The sequence below is a fragment of the Bos taurus genome, chromosome 21 (genome assembly GCF_002263795.3).
Source record: "Bos taurus isolate L1 Dominette 01449 registration number 42190680 breed Hereford chromosome 21, ARS-UCD2.0, whole genome shotgun sequence".
NCBI classification, from domain to species: domain Eukaryota; kingdom Metazoa; phylum Chordata; class Mammalia; order Artiodactyla; family Bovidae; genus Bos; species Bos taurus.
The window spans coordinates 62,285,271-62,295,025 of NC_037348.1; positions in this window are offsets into that span (position 1 = coordinate 62,285,271).

Genomic DNA, 9,755 nt, shown 5'->3' on the forward strand with positions numbered 1-9,755 from the left:
TTGTGAGTAGTGCGGCCGTGAACATGTGTGTACATCTGTGTGAGTCCCAGTTTTTAATTCTCTGGTGTCTGTATCTAGGAGTGGAATTTGCTGGGTTACATGACAATTCTTGGTTTAACTTTGTGAAGAAACTTGCAGTCCTCTTTTATAAGAGAGGAAATTGGGACTTAGGCTACGTGACTGGTCTGTTACATGTCAGTGGCCAGTTACAGAGCTGAGATTTGCTGGTGTGAAAGCTCAGATTCTCTCTGTCAAAATTCTTCCTCAAAGGTCAGTGTTCAGTTTTGGCCCTCAAGAAGACTCCCATCAATTGCAAGATGGGATGTTCACCTGGAAGGCAGCTGTCCTGCAACAGGTAGATCGTTGGACTGAGAATCCCGGTCCCCCAGGCATTTCTAGACCCATTCAGGTAAGTCATCTGAACAGCGTGAGCCTTTATTCAAGGAGATATGGATGCTCTTTATTGGTGGCATTATTATACACAGCATATGCCAAGCTTTAAGTAACTGGTCCAGAAAGACCGCATTGATACCATTTAATTTTGGTAGGGGGAGTGCAAGGGGACTTAGGAATACCGGTGAATTAAAATGATTTGGGGGTTTCCAACATTTTTTTCATCTTTTCCTGAGTCCCTGGTGTTACTCTTCTTTCTCTTGAGCACAAATCCCAGTCGTTACTGCAGAGCATCCATCATTCTGTTCTTGTCCGTGTTTTCTTTCTGTGTGTTGCGCTGGAGTGATCCAAGCACACAGCATTTTGGATCTGTGTATATGGACAACTAGAGACCATGCATTTTATAACCAATGTCCTAAGTGCTTAAAAGTTATTTCTTTGCTGATTTAACATGGAAAGGGTCCAGGTAGATTAATTTTATGGGCTCTTTTTATGGGGGTAACATTTCAAAAGCCTGCTTCTGGATCGGTTTCATCCGATTTCACGGGCAACTTTGTCTTCATCATTCACTGGTTTAAGGCAGAAATTTGGTCTGATTTTTTAAAATTTTACTATAATCGCTTGTGAAATTGGTCTGACTTTTTGTTTTTTCAGTTCAAAATTTTATACAGTCACTATTTTTAGCCTTTTCAAGGTCCATATTAGCCAAGGCAAAAATTTTTTTGACTCCTCACCCAGAACTCTCAGAATTGCTATTAAAATAGATTGGCCCAACCAAATCCATCCTTTTCAGGAAGTAAAATTAAAAACACAGCTCATTTTTATATGGGTGTGTGCGCTTAGTCTCTCAATCCTGTTTGATTCTTTGAGACCCCGTGGACTGCAGCCCGCCAGACTCCTCTGTCCATGGGATTCTCCAGGCAAGAATACTGGAGTGGGCTGCCATGCCCTCCTCCAGGGGATCTTTCTGACCCAAGGATGGAACCTGAGTCTCTTACTTCTCCTGCATTGGCAGGTGAGTTCTTTACCAGTAGCGTCACCTGGGAAGCCCCAGTTTTACATGAGGTGATATTAAACATTGTGAATCCCTAGGGGCCATTGCATTTGAATGCTGAGGACTCCTCCACACCCCCCCCCCACCACACACTTTTTTTCTGAGAGTTAAAAACCTCTGTTAAAGGTACCTTTCTTTCAACTGGGGTAACCCTCTTTATTATATGAAATTCAAATCACTTTTTTGGGGGGGCGGGTTATTTTTTCTTCCAGTCCACTTCCTCTGTGGCCTTTGCCCCAACCAAAAATGAATTCCTAATTTCCTTCCTTCTAGGGTTACCAACCTGCTCCTGTTGGCCTGGGAATTTCCCAGTTTTGGTACTGGAAGTCTCATGACTTAGTTCCCAAGCAAACTGGAATGGTTGGTCTTTCCACCTCTTCATCCCTCTTCCCCACATTTAAATACTTGAATTATTACTCCCAGATTGATTAGGAGGCAGGTTTGACTAATATGTCAGTGGATTGGTTAAATGTTATATATGAGGACAAGACATTATTTCCAGCATGTGTGTGCTCTGGCACTCAGTCTAAAGGGACTGTAGCCCACCAGGCTTCTCTGTCCATGGCATTTCCCAGGCAGAAATACTGGTGCAGATTGCCAGTCTCCATATCCGGGCTTCCCTGGTAGCTCAGATAGTAAAGAATCTGTTTGAGATGCAGGAGACCCCAGTTCGATTCTTGGGTCAGGAAGATCCCCTGGAGATTAGATAGGCTACCCACTCCAGTATTCTTGGACTTCCCTGGTGGCTCAGATGTTAAAGAATCTGCCTATAGCATGGAAGACCTGGGTTTGATCCCTGGGTTGGGAAGAATCCCCTGGAGAAAGGAGCAACTACCCACTCCAGTATTCTGGCCTGGAGAATTCCATGAATAGAGGAGCCTGGCAGGCTACAGTCCATGGGGTCACAAAGAGTCAGACACAAAGAGTCAGAATAACTTTCACTCATTCTCCATGTCCAGCATATGGTCACAGCCCATGCCAGTTTGGTTCTGATGTATTAATAATAGTGTGGGCTTCCTGTTACTGATCTGCCTGAAGGCATGTGCTTACCTGTGTCTGTGCCTTATTCTCTGGATATATTCGCCATGAGCATCATAGATCCTAATGTGGTCATGTGCTTGTACAATAAAGTATGTTAGTGTGTGATGGGGTGCCTGCATTATAGCAACACAGACACAGCCTGGGAATGAACCCTGTACAGTTGTTGATCCAACTCTGTAAGTCACAGTACCTGGACTGTTTAACCGTTTTTCTTTTTTTTTTTTTCAAATATGCCAAGAGGCTAGTCAGATAATAAAGAATCTGCCTGCAATTCAGGAGACCCCAGTTTGATTCCTGGCTCAGGAAGATCCCCTGGAGATTGGGTAGGCTACCCACTCCAGTATTCTTGGGCTTTCCTGGTGGCTCAGATGTTAAAGAATCCGCCTGCAATGTGGGAGACCTGGGTTCGATCCCTGAGTTGGGAAGAATCCCCTGGAGAAGGGAAAGGCTACCCACGCCAGTATTCTGGCCTGGAGAATTCCATGAATAGAGGAGCCTGGACTAACAGCCTGCAAAATTGCTTTTGGCAAAATGAAGGCCCTTAAGACTTCATAAATTCATAAGAATGGGCATTCAAAATACATTGATATTTACATGTCTATTGACCTGCTTGTTACAGGCTTTGTAAAGAATATTTACCAAGGGTGTTCAATTTCTCCTTCTTTATAACTGAAAACATTTTGATTTGAAAAAGTGGATTTGCAATCATAGCATTGAAAACAAAATAACAAAAACAAAAAAACCCCCAAACCATTCAGGCTCCTGCAATAAAGACGGGCACTGGGAGAAAAAGAGAGATTCAAAGTGTAAAGAATGATGATTTCCTTAGTGGCAATAAAACTGCATGAATTAGGGGTACGTACATTCTGAGTGATTTATAACACTTGAAATTTATTTTAAAAATGGTTTTGTGTAAGGAAATAACAAAAGCTGGTTGTTATTCATAGAATGGATAAAAGAACATGAATCTAAATATGGATCTTAACAGCTGTCTCTTAAAAGGATCTTATTATACCATTTATTTAAATTATTTCCTTAAATTTTTCTTGTAGACAGTGCACTTAATCCTACAAAGTGGCATTATATATTTGTTTATATTTTAACTTCATCACTGTTCTCCCCCTTCCTGGTTTCTCTGTTGGTATAACTCTTGGTCTCAACTTAGCAATAAAGTATTTAATAACTGCACTTATTTTCACTTGCCTTATATTATTAACTCTTTGTAACAGTACAAAGACCATTGATTTAGAAGGGATTTATTATTCCGAGGCTAAAAATACCTTGTTAAATCACATAAACTTAGCATTATATATTTTTCCTCAAATGAAAAAAGAGTCAGAATTTATTAGAAAGCCAGCCTAAATGGATGTCACCTTTGGTTTTAAAAGCATTAAAATTGGCTATAATGCCTCTCCAACTCATTTAACATTTATGTACATTGGAGGATGAATAGTTAGACAGCAATAGAACACCTTGTTATAAAATACACTTATGTCATTATGATTAGAAAGAAAAGCAAGGCACCGTATTTGGAATATTAACTGATGTGGAACAGAGAGTGATATATTTTTCATGAATTAAAAGCTGAATCAAGTAAATTGAATGTATTTCCAGCTACTGTCTAGATTTGAAAGCTCAATGTCAATGATAGCTATAGCAAAAACCCTCATGGTGGGGCTGCGTGATGATATCCTGTGATGTCTTTGACCCCATGTATCGACAAGCCTGACGTCTGTCTGATTTTACTTCCCTGGCATGGAGCAGTACCCTAGGCCTGGCCTTGGGTTCGTATACTCAGCTATATCTTTAATTTTCTCTGCAGAAGACTCAACTCATGAAGTTTGACTTCGTTGGTAAGATGGGGTTGATAATGCAGTGGGTCTGAGACAGGTATGCCAGTATGAATTATGCAGATTTAGATAGTTTCATAGGAAGTGTGATTAAGGTTCACTATATCTCAATTTGAGATCTTGGGAATCAGAAAAAATTTGAAATGAAAAGTAAGGGATTTTGAATTTGTTGCAGGAGAATTGTGCACTGCAGGGTGCGGTAGCGACATCACACTCACTTCTTAACGTGCAAAAGTGATCTGTTTGCTCTCCTTTGTCAGGATTGCCCACTGGGTGTGAGTTTTGAATTAGGTGAATTCGTTAGGAATAAGGACCTTCAGATATCCCTTGGGGAACGTGAAAAAGCCCCATGTTGGCAAGAATGGTTGTGAAACGGTTCACGCATGCCCAGCACCCCACAGGACCACCCCAGCAGCCCACAGGTCAGTATTTTCCAGGGACACCAAACAGTGGTAACCTTAGGAACCAGTGCCTTGGTTTCCCTGTGGAGGACATGGGGTTTCTCTTCTCATCCGACAGTCACATAGAGTCTATTTCATTTCAAAGGTCAAGAATCCTGCTGTCGACTTAGGCTATGGGTCTAGGAGCAAAGTGCAAAGAACATTCTGATCTCAGCAGCGAACCAGATCAAATGAATGAATGATTCTCCTCCATTTTTATTCACCTTATTTCTACAGTTACCTGATCTTAGTGATAATTGTGCATGCTCGATTGCTCAGTCATGTCTGACTCTGACCCCATGGACTGTAGCCCTCCAGGCTCCTCTGCCCATGGGGTTCTCCAGGTGAGAATACTGGAGTGGGTTGCCATTTCCTGCTCCAGGGGATCTTCCTGACCCGGGGATGGAACAGGGGTCTCCTGTGTCTCTTGCATTGTTATGTGGATTCTTTACTGCTGTGCCACCTGGGAAGCCCAGTGAATAATTTAAAAAACTTAAAAATTAAAACATGAATGTTTCCCAAAGTCTAGCTTCTGTTTTCTTAAAAAATTAATAAATGGTTCGTAATGTCTTTCACAGAAATTGCACAAATAAAATCAAGTTTCTTCGGGTTGAAAAGAATCATAATTTCAGTTAAAGATAATTAATGAACATTCTAAGAAGAAATCTAATTGGTTGGAATTTGGGGGGAAATATGAAATATCTAAGATTTATTTCCAGAATCAAATTTCATAACTTGATCTTCATCCTCCTATACCCAGATACATGAAAACGAGATTTCTGGTCTGAAATTCAGGATGGATCTCCATGTGCTGATTCTATCTAGTTTTCCAGGCAGAAACATACAGAAGCTGAAAATTTCAGGGTTAATGAAGTCAGAAGCCTGAGGTTGGGTTGGAAGGGGTGAGGGTTTTTACAAGAATAGGTGAAACAAAATTGTAAACACACATTTGAGGGGTATATTTTGTATACATATTTTTTATGTATATGTGATGTATGTTTTGAGAGAGAGAAAGAGAGGAAACACTCCAGACCTTGAGAATCAAATTGTTCAAATTTGTGCCCTGCAAATATTCTCTATTGTAAAAAATGTTTCCAGGCTTTGCCTGATGTTGTTGTAAGTTCCTTCTTGTTATTATAACCCCGGTCTTCATCTATGATGTGTTAAATTATCTCCGAATGTTAATACTTGGTATATCACAGAAAAAAAGACTCGGAAAGTATTTATAAAGTAAATAAGATTTAATTAAATATCATCGTCAAGCATTAATCATTAGAGCGCTGCTCCCTCTGGAAATCAGGGTGGATATTCAATTTGTTTTGATTATGTATGAATTTTAGCAGAAGCCCTGTTTGTTGCTGCGATACTCATGGAGGAGCCCTCGTGCTTCTCTGTCCAGGATCTGAGAAAGAGGGCGCCTTCTGCTTTGATTCAGAATGAGAATCAGGCCATTTGTATTGTGTACAGTGTCGTGATAAATATTTGGGGAAACAGAAATAATCTCTATACACAAGCACTGCCGTCAGAGATGGAGGGAGTTCTGTCTCAGTCCACACTTCCACACGTACAGGTGCTGGTATTTTTATTCCAAGGCAATGAGATTCTGAAAATTTCATCAGAATATGAAAGAGGCACAAACATGCTGTCAGTTGTCACTGACAGTCAGAATCTTTTTCGGGAACTCCTACCACTTGAACTTCCCAAGTAATTTTTAGTGGAAAATGGCAATCAATTCTAGACGCATTCAGGTTTTCCCAGGGACGGCCGTATCACGGTCTCCTTTATCAAGCTGCTGGTTTTGCTGCTTCCCTCCCACCCAAGGATGTTTTCTGATAAACATTCTGTGCTGAAAATCCCTGAAAATGGGCTGATAATTGAAGTGAGGTGAAGTGTGATGTGTGCAGTGGGGAAAAAGGGAATTAGCATTTTTAAAACCCCTACTGTGTGCCAGGCGCTTCCTTTGCACACTCCCCTCTGATACTCACAGCAAAATGGAAAGTCATTTGCATGCGTTTTGCTTTCCAGATCGTGAATAGAAGATAGAAGGGTGAAGGGACAGAGTCAAGGTGACAGGTTTCCTAGAGCGGAACCCAGAGTGTCTCGGTTCCAAACCAGCGCTCTTTCTCTTAAAGACTGTCCTTCCTTCCTTCCTTCCTTCCTTTGTTTCTCCCTCTCGCCCTTCTGCTCTTCCTACCTCCTTCTTTTCTAATTTATTTTTTATTTTATTTTGGCGTATGGTTGATTTACAATATTGTGTTAGTTTCAGGTGTACAGCAAGTGTATCATTTATACATATACATACATCTGTTCTTTTTCAGATTCTTTTCCCATACTGGTTATTACAGAATATTGAAGACTCTTCTTTCATAATGAAGGTTCATTTTTAAAGCAATGTTGGCAAATTCAGTATTTAGCTAAGTGAAGGAGATAATGGACTAAAAACAGTCACAACATGCGGGTTGTGAGTTAAGTTTTCTTTGGGGCAAAATAAGGATTGCAGCCAGGAGACAGCACCTCTCAGCTCCGAGAAACTGCTCCAGAGCAGCGGTGGAAGAAGGTCAGCGTCCAAGATTTCGGTGAAGGGGAGTTCAGTGCAGTCAAGCGCTTGTTTTACAAAGGGTTTTCGCAAGTCACAAGGCTCTGATGTCACCGTGAAGGGGCTTAGTTCTTTTCTAGATATGAGGAGATGCAAGGATTGGGATCATGAAATCAGTTCCTGAAAATATCTAGCTGTTGAAGGACCTGTTCCACTAGTTTCCCTGGAGCACAGAGTGCCTCACTCTCCTCCCTGAATTCCCCCCGGCGGGTGTTGAAGGTCAGAAGCTGCAGCAACAGAGGGTTCAGTCTCCGCAGAGTCAGATAGAAATACCCTTGGCATTATTGCTCAGTCACTGGCAAATGCCCTTGGCAAGTGCCAATTTGTAGTTGACAGAGGTGATGAAAAGCCATTGAAAACTGAACAGTAGAAACCTATTGACATAAAAAAAAAATAAGCTGCATCGTGAGGGTATTGTCGCTTGCCGGAGTTCTGGCCTCCTTTGAACCTAACTCTGTCCCACCAGGGTCTACTGAATCCCCAGAGCTCATGGCAAACCCTCCAATAGGTTCTACAAAAGGGCCAGAGAATAGAGAGGAACAAGGGAAGGAATATCCCGGGAGAGGAGGCAGCACATTCGTTCAGTTATTGAGTCAAGAAGCGTTTCCTGAACACCCAATGCTGTGGCTCCACAGTGAGAACACAGTGCTGACCGGTAACTCACAGGTGTAACCTGGGCCTTGACAATGGAAAGGAATGAGCACTCTGGGAATATAGAAAGTGAAGTGTTAGAAACTCGCTCGTGACTGACTCTTTGCTACCCATGGACTGTAAGCCCACCAGGCTCCTCTGTCCATGGGATTCTCCAGGCAAGAATACTGGAGTGTCTGGCCATTCTCTTCTCCAGAGGATCTTCCTGACCCAGGGATTGAAATTGGGTCTCCTGCGTTGCAGGCAGATTCTTTCTGGGAGTCTAAGAAGGGGATGTTGCACGGTGTAGGAGCCGCTGAAGAATTGGTGCTTTTGAACTGTGGTGTTGGAGAAGACTCTTGAGAGACCCTTGGACTGCAAGGAAATCCAACCAGTCCATCCTAAAGGAGATCAGTCCTGGGTGTTCATTGGAAGGACTGATGTTGAAGCTGAAACCCCAACACTTTGGCTACCTGATGTAAAGAGCTGACTCATTGGAAAAGACCCTGATGCTGGGAAGATTGAGAGCAAGAGGAGAAGGGGACAACAGAGGATGGGATGATTGGATGGCATCACTGACTCAATAGACACGAGTTTGGGTAAACTCTGGGAGTTGGTAATGGACAGGGAGGTCTGGCATGCTGTGGTTCATGGGGTCGCAAACAGCTAACAGTCAGACACGGCTGAGCGACCGAACTGAACTGAACTGAACTGAAGAAGGGGATAATCTAATGGACTTGGGAAGATGGAGTGGGACAAGGGGGACTTCCTGGAAGCAGTGTTAGGGATTGGAGAAGAGATGCAAAGATCTGGAGAACTGCGGTGGCATGTAGACAAGAGATGGCTTGGTGCGGTTTGGGAAGGCTGAGCGTAGTGTCTGGAGGTGAAGGTGGGAGGAGGCGGAGCCCTCCACCCTCTGCCCTGCAGGGACATTTCTACCTTGTCTTGTGTCTCTGGGGCTCCAGGAAAGCTACTGATCTGGGAGAGTCATGGTCAGTAGGGCATGTTAGATGTAACCTTCCATAGAGGACTGGAGTGGAACGAATTAGAGGCAGGTTGTAGCTGAATTATGCTGCCCCTCCAAATTCATATGTTACAGTTCTAATCCTCAGTATCCCAGGATACAACTGTATTTGGGGGCAGAATTTTTAAAGAGGTAAACAAGTTAAAAAGAGGTAATAGACGTTTGTCCTAATCCAATATGACTGGTGTCTTTATGAGAAGAGGAGGTCAGGACCCAGACTGGCAGAGGGGAAAGACACAGGATGCAGGGAGAAGGTAGCCATCTATAAGCCCAGGAGAGAGGCCTCAGAGGAAACCAGTCCTGCTGACACCTGGCTCTCAGACTTGTAGCCTCTAGAACTGGGAGGATGAACTTGTGATGTTTAAGCCCTGGGGTGTGTGGTCTTTTGTGATGGCAACCCTAGAAAACTACCACAGACATCAACTCAGGTTACCTTGGAGACCAGGGAGGCATCTGCTGCTGTGGCCCAGGTGAGAGGTGACGGTGGCCCAGAGTGTGTCCCAGAAAGTACACAGAAAGGAGAGGTTTATGTCACAGGATGGATAGAACAGAATGTAGCAGGTGAGTGGAGGGTAAGGAGGAGGCAGGTGATGATCCATGTGGGGAAAAGGGTGATTGGGCGATGAGAAGAGTGATGGATGACCAGTAGAAAACAAGAGGCAAGAGAACGAAGTCCTATCAGAGGAGGGGGAAATTAAGACCCTGATTCTTTCTGATGGTTGACTCA